At 33.8% G+C, this 14,987-nt stretch overlaps 1 long non-coding RNA gene across 1 annotated transcript; it reads right to left on the minus strand.

Annotated features, from left to right (window-relative positions):
• Positions 1–432: 432 nt before the first annotated feature.
• On the minus strand, positions 433–2,404 carry LOC130459932 (uncharacterized). Its single transcript, XR_008919674.1, has 2 exons — positions 1,966–2,404; positions 433–1,647 (listed from the first exon to the last, which is right to left on the minus strand). It is a non-coding gene; the product is annotated as an uncharacterized lncRNA (long non-coding RNA).
• Between the last annotated feature and the right edge of the window lie 12,583 nt (positions 2,405–14,987).

A 14,987-nucleotide genomic window follows, 5' to 3' on the forward strand; every position in this document is an offset into this window, starting at 1 on the left:
AACTCCCGTTCTACCCTATCATACCCGAGGTAAATCAAAGTCCCAATTCAACCAAATAGTCAAGTTTAGGTCTTTAATCCATTTTCAACCCAACTAGACTACTCCAAGCAATCATGAAACACTTAATTGATCAAGTTAAATGCAACATGTATTGGAAATGCCTAAACATGTAATAATTTAATCATGAAAATCCCTAATTTCCAATCACAAACAACCAAACCAATCAATGTTGAGTTTTCACCAAACCCTAATCAATAAACTACTCAATCAACATAAAAACACAAAATTTATAGAAATTAACAACTAAAAACATGAAACTAAATATTAATCTAAAGAATAAAGTAACTAATTAAATCATGAACATGAAATTAAGCAAAAAAAAAAAAAAAACTAATCAAAATAATAAATAAAGCAATAAATAAGGAGAGAGAGTAAGAAATTTCTCATTGATTAACTGGTTGATCGTCAAAAACAAGTTGTAATCCCTTGAAATTGAAAAGCGCCAATTTTGCATTGATTTTTCCTCACTTTTTCTCTCTTAGGAACTAGACTAATGAAAACCCTAAACCCTAAGTAAAGAGAGAACTACGCTAATTATGTCCATGGTAATACTTTTGTCCCCAAAAATTGGGTATTTATACTACAAGTTAAAAGAAAGAAATAAAAGAAGAAAAGAAAAATAAAACAAAAAGGAATGAAATAAAATAAAAAGGAAATTAAATAAAGAAAGAAAAAAAAATGGAAACAAAACAAAAATAAAAAGGAAAATCAGAAGGGAGAGAAAAGAGAAAAGATAAGAAGGGAAATAGAAAAAGGAAGAAAAATCAAATAATAATAAAATCAAATCAAAAACAAAACTAATCAGAACCCCCCTTGTCCTTCCTTTTCCTTTCTTTCGTCTTCCATTTTCGATTCGCTGCACCATCGTCATCAACCACCGATCATCATCCACCATACATCTTCATCAATCAACAATCATCAACATCTGAATTCAATCTTGGGCTTCCGATTCCTAATCACACGGCTAATCATCATCTATCATCGTTCCATCTTCAATCATCATTGTTCATCAACGGCCTCCATCAATTAATCGCAGCCAAATTGAGGCCGTCGGATGGTCATCGAACAATCACAACCGTCGAGCTTCATTAATTCCGTACAGAAATTCGCGATCAAATGTTCGGTCGAACCCGAAAAGGTTCGGGCGAACTTAATTGCTGGTTTGGGCGAACTCAAAGGAGGTTCGACCGAACCTCATACAATCAGGAGCTCTAAATTTTCGGTTCGGTCGAACCGTAGTACGGGTTCGGTCGAACCCGAATTGCTCTGTATTTTCTCTGTTTTGTGCGATTTTTGGTGTTGCTTTGGCCTTGTTTGTTGATGCATTGTTGGTGGTGGTGTGGTGGAGTGTTGTTGGAGCTTGGTGCTAGTATGAGTGGTGTAGGTGAGGTGCTGCTGCGCTGCTTGGAGGTTATGCGTGAGAATAGGTGTGGTGCAGGATAAGGAGTGCGGTGTATGATAACTGCTTGCCTTGTTTTGTTGTTTTCAAGCCCAAAGTTGACTTTTCTTGACCAACCTAAGCAATTGACTTGAACCTTGAACCTTGAACCTTGAACCTTGAACCTTGAACAGTCACTTACCTAGTACCTACACAATTAAAGACAAACAGGAGAATCAGAAATATAAAAATAAACATAAATAAAACAAAAGTAAAACAATAAAAATAAAATTAATTAGGATGAAAATGAAATAGAAAATTAATAAAGAAAACTATAATAATTAAACTATAAAATTATAAAACAAATAATATAAATAAATTACCAATTTAAGATCTAAAAACTATCAAAATTAGCTAAAAACGCTAAACTAAACTATCAATAATTAAAATAAGAAATCAAGTAGAAAAGAGGCTAAAAAATGCTAAAAACATAATAAAACCGACTCAAATAGTGCCTAAATTACTACCCTATGAGTGACATAAATGTCACTCATCATTCTGCAAAAGCTTGGTATTTGTAGAGGGGTTCTAGATCTGCTGGCAGAATGAATAAAGATGGGCTGCAAAGAAGAGTAGGAGCACCAAGCTGAGAGATATCAAGTGCAATATTGCTTTTGTTGAAACTGTTTATGCAGTTTGGATTCAGAGAAATGCCAAATTGTTCAACAACCAGCTTGAGCCTGTTTTAGTTGTTGCCAATAGAGTTTTGTTTCATGTTGCTGGTAGAGCTACGTAAGCTTTGTACCTAGGTGTTGTAGTTGTGTTGTTCTATGGTTTTGTTGCTTTGGTGTATGGGTGTCATTGTAAGATCTCGATTTGGTAAATAAAATAAAATATCTATTTGCCAAAAAAAAAAAAAAAAATAATAACAATAATTGTTATTATGAATAATCATAAAGAATTAGACCAAATCAGACAAGACCATACTACCAGACCATCAATTAGAAAAATCAGACTAAACCAAAAAAGAGTGGACAAACGAAGAAAACAGAGCCTACTTTGATATTTTCTACTAACCCAATTAGACATAGGACACGTATATTCCAAGACCATCTCTAACACTGTACTAGGCATATTAATATTAAGGGTGTGTTCTCTTCAACTTATAAGGCCTGAATGTATTTGAACTTATCTTATCTGAACTTATCTGAACTTATAGGAACTTATCTGAACTTATCTGAACTTATCTGAACTTATAGGAACTTATATGAACTTATCTAAACTTATAGGAACTTATATGACCTTATTTAACTTATAGGACCTTATAGGACCTTATTAGAACCTTATATGACATGAATTTGACATGAGTGGTTAAGGAGAGACCTTAATTGAAACTTATAGGACCTTATTGGACCTTATATGACCTTATTGGACCTTATATGATCTTATTGGACCTTATAGGACCTTATATGAACTTATATGACCTTACTGGACCTTATATGACTTTATAAGACCTTATAAGATCTTATTAAACCTTATTAGACTTTATTTAAAGTTTATTAGATTATTACTACACTTTTAACCATTAGAATATTAAAAATAATTTATCCAAAATTTATACTCTGATGATTGAAGCAATCAATTGATAAGATATATAAATATGTTACCTCTAAATATTTACAGGCGGTGTTGCAAAACGTTGTGATTACTACTACGTACTTCCTCTAATTTTTAATACTCGCAACGTTTGGACTTTTAACACTATTCACATATTCTACTTTGACTATTGTTGGTGATTTATGTGTAAGATAAAATATAGTATTGTGGGATCTTGTTAGATTCGTCTAAATGTGTATTTTCAAAATATCAACTTTTTATAATTTTTAATAAAGAAATTTAAAGATATAAATAATTAAAATTGTGCATTGGCATGCCTGAAAATGACAAACGTTGCAAGTAAAAATGAACGAAGGAAGTGCATGTTATTTGTTGTATATCTCACCAGAAAGACCGTCAATTGATTGGTGATGTACACGTAATATTTAAAAGTAAGGTTTTTTCCCTTAAAATTATATTGATAATACATTAATAATAACATATTAATTAATACTTACAAATAATTGATAATTATTAACTTCAATTAGTGATCATAAAGAATTTTAATATAATAACATAAATCTGATGTATTTAATATAACAACGCAAAAAATCATAATATTACATATTTTATTTAAGAACTTATAGAAACTTATACGACCTTGTTGAAACTTATAAGTAGGGATGGGCATGGACCGGATCTGGGTCGGGTCTGGTGAGACCCAGACCCAGACCCAGACCCAGACCCAGACCCAGACCCATATTTTTTAGGCGGACCCAGACCCGCCCCAGATCCATTGGGTCTGAAAAATTTAGACCCATACCCACAACCAATGGGTCTAATGGGTATCGGGTCAAAAACGGGTCTAGTGTTATTTGTTTATTGTTAACACTTTTTGTCTTAGAAAATTTTCCCGCGCCATTAATTTAACGGATTTACCATAACATATTCACATTCGATACTTAAAATATCACAATTCGCAAATTAGTGCCAAAATACTAATGCATGCATGTATCCAATTAGACTATTTCTAATTTCTAATAATTGATCGGGTCCATGGGCCGGATCTGGACCGGGTCTGGGTCTGATAATATTGGACCCAGACCCAGACCCGTTTTTAAACACATGGATCCAGATCCGCCCCAGATCCATTGGGTCTCAAATAATTAGACCCAGACCCTTAAATATGGGTCGGGTCCAACCGGGTCTGGACCGGGTCCTGGACCATGCCCATCCTACTTATAAGACCTTATTGGACATTATTGGAACTTATTGAAACTTATTGGAACTTATAGGACTTTATTGAAACTTATCTGAACTTATAGGACCTGAAAATAAGGTCATCTAAGTTGAAGAGAACAAGGCCTAAGATGACTTTAACATCATAATTGAACTTAAACTCTAATTCTAACATATATATCCGTAATAGATAGGTGATTCTAAAGATATAACTTCAATTTTTATTCATTAATTTCAAATTATACTAATTGAATTTCACATGAGTGGTTAAGGAGAGACCCTTAACTAAGATCTCGGATTGGATTCCTAGGTATGGAAAAACTTCAACAAAGACGAATGTTGTCCATCGAAATACTCATACAAACTCCCGCGGAAAATTATTTCACTCGCAAAAAACAGTGGAACCCTAAAAAAAAAAACTTCAAATTATATTCTTTAACATCAAATTTTATTCATCTAAATCACTTTTTTTTACTGATTTAATTACGAAATGTCATCTTATTTGCGAGCTTTTCCGAGTTAATCTCGTTGATTGGGAAAATTGTCCCAATCAAATGACATTTTCGTAAATAAATGAACATTTTATTACGAAAATGCCATTAAAAGTGGGTCCAACTACAGTCACATGCTATTTGATGTGGGCCCATATACAGTCAACATTATAATTTTGGAATACATCAACAATCCTGTAATATACCGTCAACGACTAGCAATATACAATAAACATCCATTAATATGCCATCAACAACTATAAATATACAGTCAATCACTTACAATGAACAATATTGAATTTTAGTAATATATAATCACTCATAGAATATAAAGTCAACGACTAATACTAAACACAGATTCTTGTTTACAAAGGTTGTACGCTAATTTACCGTAAACCAAGCCCAACTAATAAACCTTTATTGCTTTTGGGCTGGGCTCACACGTGTGAGTAGAACACGAAATATCTTCCTTTCTTCTGCCATCATTATCTTTTCACGTTTTCTCTCCTCACACTTCTGCCATCTCCTCCTTCCATTGAAGAATGAAGACATTGATTCAATTATCAATTCACGTATGTCGATCTCCGTTCCTTTTGTTTTCTCTTCAATTAGATTTTTTTTTCTTTTCAATTTTGATGTTATGACGCTATCGATGAGGGTTCAAGAGAAAAGGGAACGCTTTGTTCGAGATACTTCCGGCGAGAGTACCGTCATGGGTCGAATTTCATTTCATCGATGTTTCCGTAAGCGCTGTAAGAAGGGTATTGGGGCTGAAATACTCAACATTCTTGGATTTTCTCTGACCAATTCAGAGCAGTTTGCGAAGGTGATGCGATAAATAAGATCAGGCATTGCGATTTGCGACTTGCAAGTGGAGCTAAGCTCGAAACAGGAGAAGAATTAGGTTCAAAGTGATACAGAGTACTACATTCAACCCACTGTTTTCTTCAATGTCAGTGAAGACATGTTGATTGCACATGATGAAATATTTTGTCATGTACAATCTATCCTGAAGCTCGAGTGGGTTCATTCAATTTCTTTGTAGTTTGTACCATTTAAATCTAAACACTCACTTTTTATTTCACACCTTGTAATTTTATGTGTTAAAGTTGTGGTTATGTAGGTTAAAGTTATGGAAATTGTTCTAAAAGTTAAGGGAGTTTTTCGTCGTAAACCTAACTTTTACTTTTATTAATTTAACTTTAACTACTAAAAGTCCGACTTTTATATTTCTACCTTTCTTCGGCTAATGTGAGTCATGCAATCTGTTTTATTCCACACCTTGTAATTTTATGTGTTAAAGTTGCGGTTATGTTGGTTAAAGTTATGAAAATTGTTCTAAAAGTTAAGACAGTCTTCCGTCGACTCAAGCCTAACTTTTACTTTTAATAACTTAACTTTAACTGCAAAAAGTCTGACTTTTATATTTTTACCTTTCTTCAGCTAATGTGAGTCGTGCATTATTTTTATTTCACACATTGTAATTTTATGTGTTAAAGTTGTGGTTATGTAGGTTAAAGTTATGGAAATTGTTCTAAAAATTAAGGCAGTTTTTCGTCGTCTCAAACCTAACTTTTACTTTTATTAATTTAACTTTAACTACTAAAAGTTTGACTTTTATATTTCTACCTTTTTTCGGCTAATGTGAGTCATGCAATCTGTTTTATTCCACACCTTGTAATTTTATGTGTTAAAGTTGTAGTTATGTTGGTTAAAGTTATGGAAGTTGTTCTAAAAGTTAAGACAGTCTTCCGTCGACTCAAGCCTAACTTTTACTTTTAATAACTTAACTTTAACTTCTAAAAGTCTGACTTTTATACTTTTACCTTTCTTCAGCTAATGTGAGTCGTGCATTATTTTTATTTCACACATTCTAATTTTATGTGTTAAATTTGTAGTTTTATAGGTTAAAGTTATGGAAATTGTTCTAAAAGTTAAGGCAGTCTTCCGTCATTAATGTGAGTCGTGCATTCTTTTTTATTTCACACATTGTACTTTTATGTGTTAAATTTGTAGTTTTATAGGTTAAAGTTATGGAAATTGTTCTAAAAGTTAAGGCAGTCTTCCGTCATCTCAAACCTAACTTTTCCTTTTAATAACTTAATTTTAACTGCTAAAAGTCTGACTTTTATATTTTTACCTTTCTTAAGCTAATGTGAGTCATGCATTATTTTTATTTTCACACATTGTACTTTTCTGTCTTAAAGTTGTCATTTTATAGTTTAAAGTTATGAAAATTGTTCTAAAAGTTAAGTAGTCTACCGTCATCTCAAACCTAACTTTTACTTTTAATAACTTAACTTTAACTGCTAAAAGCCTAACTTTATATTTCTACCTTTCTTCAGCTGATGTAAGTCATGCAATCTGTTTTATTCCAAACATTGTAGTTTTTTGTGTTTAAGTTGTAATTATGTAGGTTAAAGTTATGAAAATTGTTCTAAAAGTTAAGACAGTTTTTTCTTACTAAAAAAGGTTAACTTTAATTTCTGAGGTTTCACTTAAGTGAAAAATTAGGAATATCAATATACTCCGTAAAAGTCAAGAGTATTAATATAAAGTTAGCTCTGATGTAGTAAAGTTAAGAAAAGTATCATATAAGTTCACCTAACTTTTACGACTTGAAAGCTAACTTTTAATTCAAAAATGCTAACTTTTACTTTTTTTTACTCAAAAAGTCTAACTTTAATTTTTGAACTTTCACTTAAGTGAAAAATTAGGAATATGAATATACTCCGTAAAAGTTAGCTCTGGTGTAGTAAAAGTTAAGAAAAGTCTCATATAAGTTCACATAACTTTTACTGCACGAAGACTAACTTTTACTTCAAAAATGCTAACTTTTACTTTTTCTTACTCAAAAAAGCTAACTTTAACTTCTGAGGTTTCACTTAAATGAAAATTTAGAAATATCAATATATTGTAACACCCCGACAATTCTCTCTTTTCTAAAACAACATTTTAATATAGAACGTAGAGAATTATCAAGGCATTATCGCCCGTGTGAAAACGTAACGGCTTATTCAGAATTTTGCAGCGGAAAACATAAGACTAACTCTAGGTTTATAAATAATCGATTACAGGTTTAATCCCAAAAATCATCCAACGAAAATAAGGAAATATAAATAGTACGACAAGTTTAAAGTCCCAATTAACAAACCCAAGTTAACTTAGCAAATCAAAACTAAATACAAGCTCTCTATTCCCGATCCCAATGATGCAACATCTTCAAACCTGCAGATGGACAATGCTTATTGATCCTTAGAGACTGCTCACCAAAGATTGGGTCATCACAGGATCAATAAGGCATAGCCATGATCAACATGCACAAGCAAAAACACGTAATCAGCAAAGCTGAGTACTACATACTAAATCAATAATAATCCTAACATGATTCTATTAAACGAACAATCCTAACATGGTACTAAATAAAACATAAGCAAGGATAATCAAGATATATTGACTTGAATACTATATTTGACTGAACTAGACCATTGTATCATTAACATTATTTTAATTGAAATAGTCAATGGACTGAGTTGTCTACTAGAAACTTCTTCTTCTTCACTAAGGAAGACGAGGTACGGGCGCGACTCCGGAAACCCCAATGACCTGCGATATCGAGGGACTTTTAAAAAAAATAGAACCGGTGATCAATCCGGCCCCAGAAAAAGCCATAGGCTACCCATGACCCCAACTCCTGATTGTCCGTCACTTTAGACGTGCACAGTCTAAAGCTATTGCTACTCATTTTCACTTTACATGACTTAACTTTTAATACTTGGTTATGACTCATCAAACATAAATATTATATTCAACAAGTAAACACAACTTCTTTTATCTTTGAATTAAACCAGTGATCATAACATTCAACCAAGAGACAATTCCAACTATTATAATCCTTCCTTTATCCATATTTAAAAACCTTTATTAGGTATAAGGTTCAACTACCAAACAAGGTCCTCGGCCCTTATAAAGTAGTGAAAATCTAAAGAGGAACAACGATCAATAAAGATCTAAACCAATATTAAATAATATAAAGTTCCACAAAACCAACATGCTTGCATCAATATTCCATGCCAACATGATTCAATTCTTATAAATAAAGTTCTATGCTCAACGCATTAATTCAACGACATTGAACATGAAATTCCAACATAAACAAGTTCATAAATATATTCATCATATTCTCAATACAAAACACATCCAAGCACACGATATGTACGTACCTTGTGTAAACAAATTGATAGGCCACTTTAACGAATTCAAAAGTCGCCCACAAAGAATTCTCCGCCTAAAAACAATCAATAAAATTCCCCAATCAATTTCTAGTAATTTACAGCAACACTAACGTACTCTAAAAACATCCTAAACATATTTAGAACGTTCCCCAATGACAACACTTAGCTACTAAGCCTCCTAACATAGTGATTACTACACTAATGATCACCAATTATCATAAACTCCAATAAAACATCTCTTTTTTAAAATTCCAGCAATATAAAATAGTTTAAAACTTCGCCAAACCATAATTAATATGCTTAAAATCATAAAAACGATAACCTTAATAATTCATAAACATCATACCATGATTTTAAAACTATTAAAACCTTAAAAATTCATGCTTTAATAATTAAAATTCATTATTTCGATGCAATCGCATAATATGAAAATTAGATTTATTATCTAAACATAATACATAATCTGAAAATATAATTTAATCATAATAACTTATAATTTAAATTCAATAAACATGAATTAAATCACTAAACTAATTAAAACCCTAACTTATATATTAATCAACCAAAACTGAAAATAATTAATTAATAACATCAACACCAAATCTGAAAATTATAATTCAACTATAAAGATTAATAATTTAATTTCAAGAAATATAATTTCAAATTAATGAACTTAATTAAAAGATTTAAATAACTTAGGGTTTAAGAAATAACCAAAAGTGAGAACAAGGAGGCTGGCCGGCGGTCAGGGACGGCGGCAGCAAGGCAGATAGTCGGCTGACGCAAGGTGGCCGGCGGTGCCAGCAACGGTGGCTGCGCGTGTTTGTAGTGGTGGTGCGCGAATGGGAATCCAAGAAAAGAGGAGAGGAAGAGCGCTGGCCGGTAGGGCGGAAGTGGTGGTTGACGTACGTGGAGCAAGGCGGCGCGACAAGGAGTGGCGCACCAGCAGCGACCCGGTGGTGGTGGTTTTGTGCTCTAGGTGGTGGTCGAGCAACATATGCAATCAAAACAGAGCTATTGATTAATGAAGAAAAAGAAAGAGAGAGAAAGGAAGAAGAATAAGAGGGAAGAGGAGGAGAGAAAGTACCGACGGAACAGGCGGACGACGGAGGGGAAACGCCAGCGGTGGTGGCGGCGGCGAGGACGACAGTAAGGCTTGAGGGTTTGATGGTTCACGTGGTTGCTGTAGGAGAGAAGGAGGGTTTTGTTTCTTTTTGTTTTTACGTGAAAGTGAAGGAGAGTGGAGGTATGGGTAATTTTGTTTGGGTTTCTTTATCGGGCTTTGCAAACTTGGTCTAGGATTGGAATTGATGTTGTTTGAATCCAAAAATAGTTAGGATTGTTTATCCAAATTCAATCGAACGCGTTTTCGTAATTCGAATTCGTTTCAACGTAAAATTCTAAAATTACTTTTAATTTCATAAATCGTTAAAATATTTAAAACGTAAATAAAATAAATATACGTTAATTATATATTTATTACTAAAATTCATAAATTCTATTTAATTATAGATAATATACGTTAAAATATATTTAATAAAATTTATAAATTTACGGGGGATTACAATCTACCCCTCTTAAAAGAAGTTTCGTCCCGAAACTTGCCACGAAAATTCCCACATTTTCCAAAAGATTTTAACTTATTCACACTAGAGGAGTACTTGTGCCACCTATGTGCACTCTTTTGCCAACTCATACTTATTTGTGTTATTCATGAACACCTTTTCTTATGTGGAGAGTCTATTTGCTTTGCCTAAACTTGTAAAATATGCTAAAATAAGCATAAAAATGCATAAAAGTGCCATAAAATAGGTAAAAAGCGCGAATTTCTATCGCATTCTACCCCCCTTAAAGAAAACGAGTTACGCCCTCGTAACTCACCTCAGGGAATAGCTAACCAAAATTCTCTTTCGACGAATTCCATCCTCAAAATTCATATTTCACTAAAACTACTAACTTTAGACTTTTCACAACAGATGACGAAACAAAAGAACAAGTCACCACGAATTAAATAATGCTTAACTTGCGCGGAGTTAATAGAAAAGTACCAGAATCTATATCGGCAGATCGTTCATCCTCATTCTGATTCATCATGTACAACTTTCCTGGAGTTTTATTCGGGTTGTTGGTATCATTTGCAGGCTTATTATAGTTCTCTTGATTGCTTTGTGCCCCTCCAGGCTTTGAATTTTGACCTCCAGATTGGTTAAACCTCACTTGGTTTCCACTTCCATTACTATTTTGTTCCTTTCTGTGCTTAGTGAAGCACTCATACTCCCTATGTCCCCTTTTCTGACAATAGTTGCAGGTCACTAATTCTCCTTTGCAGTTCTTACCAGGGTGATTGTTACTGCACATCTTGCAATGATGCACTCTCTCAGATGGGTTCGAGTTGTTGTGGTGCCCCTGCTTGTTTCCTCCTTGGAAATTTCCATTTCCATTCCCATTTCCGTTTCTATTCCTTTTAAAGTTTTCTTGGTTACCCCCAGCATTAAAATCTTTCCTCTTTTCCCCAATTACCACAGTTTTCTTGTCCCTTCTAGACTGCAGACCATAAATATGAGCAGCTCTCCCATATACTATGTCTAAGGATGTAAAAGTTTCTCCACCTAATCCCAATTGAATTTCATCAGTCAGCCCTTGCTCAAACCTTTGAGCCTTTAGCTCCTCAGTAGCTACCACTTCAGGTGCAAACCTCGATAAAGCTATAAACTTGCTATAGTATTCAGCAATAGTCATATTCCCCATCCTAAGGTTGATGAACTCCTGCGCTTTCTGCTTTCTCATAAAAGGAGGATAAAACTTCCCCCTCAAGGCAACAATAAATGAATCCCAATTGAATCCATCAGCAGCACTTAGTCTAGTTCCATTTTCCTTTCACCAAAGGTCGGCCTCATCTTTCAGGTAAAGGACAGCTTGACTTACTCTCATACTCTCAGGGCAACCCACAGCCTCAAATAGTTTTTCAAACTCCCTAATCCAGTTTTCCAGGAAGGTTGGGTCTGCTTGCCCATTGAAATACGGTGGCTTAACCTTAGAAAGTCTTTCAAACATTTCCCCTGCAGAATCGGGGCGCTCAGTTCTCTCCTGGGTTAGCTTTTCCGCCAAGAGGCGAATCGCAGTAGCTAGATCATTGTTGTTGGCCATTCTAGAACGCGACCTGCAATTAGTATAGTCTACTTTAGGTTTGAAACATCACTTATACGTTATCCCATACAATTTAATACTTGAATTGACCATAAAGATCGCCTCAACCAACAATGTTCACATTAATACACATCATTTACGAAGGCACGACAATCGTTTACGAAGGTGCAACGATCGTCTACAAGATGCAATAATCATTGAAAAATAATCATCCTCAATAATTCACGAAAGACGTTTACACACTGCACATAAGGCATAACATTTTGAATCATATTGGTCATGAGGGTCTAGATTGTCCCTCACTTCCTTTATGTACTCAAATCATTTAATATTTTTGTGGCAATTAAATTGATCCACCATTCACACTGAGTATGCAACTAGGCCTGGTTATTGGACAGGGTAGCCCAATGGGCATAAGGGTCGGGTCAATTTTAAAAGGGTCTTGACCCTTTACTTTCTTATTGAACAGGGCCCTTATAGGGTCTTTGCTTATAGGGCTCTTATAGGGTATTGTTTATAAGCCCAATAACTTAAAACAAAAATAAAGGGTCAACACATGGTTGAATAAAATACAATTTCTTTTCTTTCTCTCTCCTCCCAAATACGTAACTGGAAAAAAAAATCGAAATTTTTTTTTCGAAAAAACCTAATCGTATCAGGCTCTCACCGTTCTCTCTCCTCGTTCTCGCCAATCCATCGGGCGAAATCGATCGAAAGCACCTTCAAGTTCGTCACTTTTAAGGTAAATTGTCTTCGTTTGTGTTCAATTTCGTTTTCAATTTCGTTTTCGTTTTCAATTCTGATATGTTCAATTATGGTTTTAACTTAAGCTATTTTTTTCAATTTTAGGCGAAAATGGGGTATAAAAATCTCGTTGATTGTTAATATAGATGTTGTACTTAATTTGTATAGATTTACAGAGATTTCAGCAACTTTGGTTGAGTATTACATGATTTCTTTCATTTCTTTTCCTTGAGTACCATGTGTTATTTGAGAAGGTATTGTCTTTCATTTTGCAAATTTCAGGTGTTCTCTTAAGCCCAATTAAGTCTGATATAAAGTTAGTTTTCTGGAGTTTCTAATTGACAAAAAGTGCTTCATGAGTTTATTATTCCTTCAGGAAATCTGTTGAATAAGTTGTTAACATGACTTGGCTTTTAGAAGAAGGAAAATTTAGAATTTTTCATTTCCTATGCCAAATAAGTTTTCATAATGGTTTTATGATTCTAACTTTTATGTAACTTTTATGGTTTTCATAATGGCTTAGAATGGTTTCAGAATGTAAACAAGTGATAATTTCATTATTAGTTGTGTTCCAAAAATTGAGTTGTGAGTTCCTGTGGTGATAAACACGAGATTTGGACCTGGGAAAGTAGTGTCATGGTGTAAACCGAGCTTTCCCAACTCACAAATTAGTATTGGAGTATTGTAGACCTTAAATATCATTACTCCATTCATCGATCAGTGCCTTGTGAACACCCTTTTATCAAGCTGTGAAGTTTGAATATATGTTCATGAGAATTGTTTACTATTTAATATTTGCCTATTTGCTTGGAAAAAGAGGCTTGGTTATTCAAATGAATAATATAATCATAACACCTATAACTGAGTTTTGTGGAATTGCGAATTCCACACTTCTTTATCGTAATAAAATGGTAGTTTCCTTGGGGATATGAAAAGGAGAGACTCCTGTCTCAGTGGGAGGATGACAGTTGTTTGTTTCTGAAATTCCTCTTTCACTTTCCTCCTTTCTCTTTTGTGTGAGGGTGGGTGATGAACTAAAGAGTGAAGATTGGTGATGCCATATGCATTGCATGTGTAACAAGGAAGTGAAAAGAAACATATCAATTACTCTGATTTTTTGGAAGCATATATTTGTTAGAGAGCAGATGTGGGTCTTCTTCTTTATTTTGTAACACAATTTGAATGTTAGACATCTCTTTATAATTGTTAAATCAAAGAATACCAAAGATTTTATTCCTCCATAGGTGGACTATGCTCTATGTATCTTTGTGTATCTTCTCCAATTCTAGCCTTGACTATAATCTTGTATTGACAATTAGTTTTACTTTTTGTAGTATGGAAAATGATATTGCTCCACGGGATGACGGATTTACAGAGTATATAATTCCCGAACGTAAGAGGAAGAAACGATCCAAAGTGTGGAAAGAACTTGTTGAAGGAAAAAATAATCAAGGTGAGAGAATTGCTAAGTGTATGCATTGTGGTTCATTATTGTCTGCAAATCGTGATTATGGGACTTCTCACTTGAAGCGTCACCTAGATAGATGTGTAGAAAGACCTAATGAACTTAGAAATGATGATGATAGTGATGAAGAGTATGTGTTTGATATGAATGAGCTTCGAAAAGATATTCTAAGCTTCATTGTTGACGGAGCTCATTCATTCACAATAGTTGAAGAAAAAGGATTTAAACGAATGATGGCACGTGCTAATCCTAAGTATATACCATTTGGTCGTGCCACTGCTAAAAGAGATACATTGTCCTTGTATGTCTTAGAGAGGGACAAAATGAAGGATATGTTGTCTAAAGTTTCTGGTCGAATTTGTTTAACAACCGACAATTGGAAATCAAATCATACTAGACAACATTATATTTGTGTCACTGCTCACTTTGTTGATGATACTTGGAAACTCAATAAAAGACCGTTTCGGCATCTCGTAGTTCCTTGAAGTCCAAAACAATTCAAGCTTTAATTTGTTTGCAAGATTGGCATCGTGGAGATTCTGTTGAAGATCAAGAGCAGTTTGATCTTGAGTTTGATGACGAGATAGTCAGAGGAGAAGAAGAAGATGATGATGAAGAAGATGATGATGCAG

The sequence above is a fragment of the Spinacia oleracea genome, chromosome 4 (assembly GCF_020520425.1).
Source record: "Spinacia oleracea cultivar Varoflay chromosome 4, BTI_SOV_V1, whole genome shotgun sequence".
Taxonomy (NCBI): domain Eukaryota; kingdom Viridiplantae; phylum Streptophyta; class Magnoliopsida; order Caryophyllales; family Amaranthaceae; genus Spinacia; species Spinacia oleracea.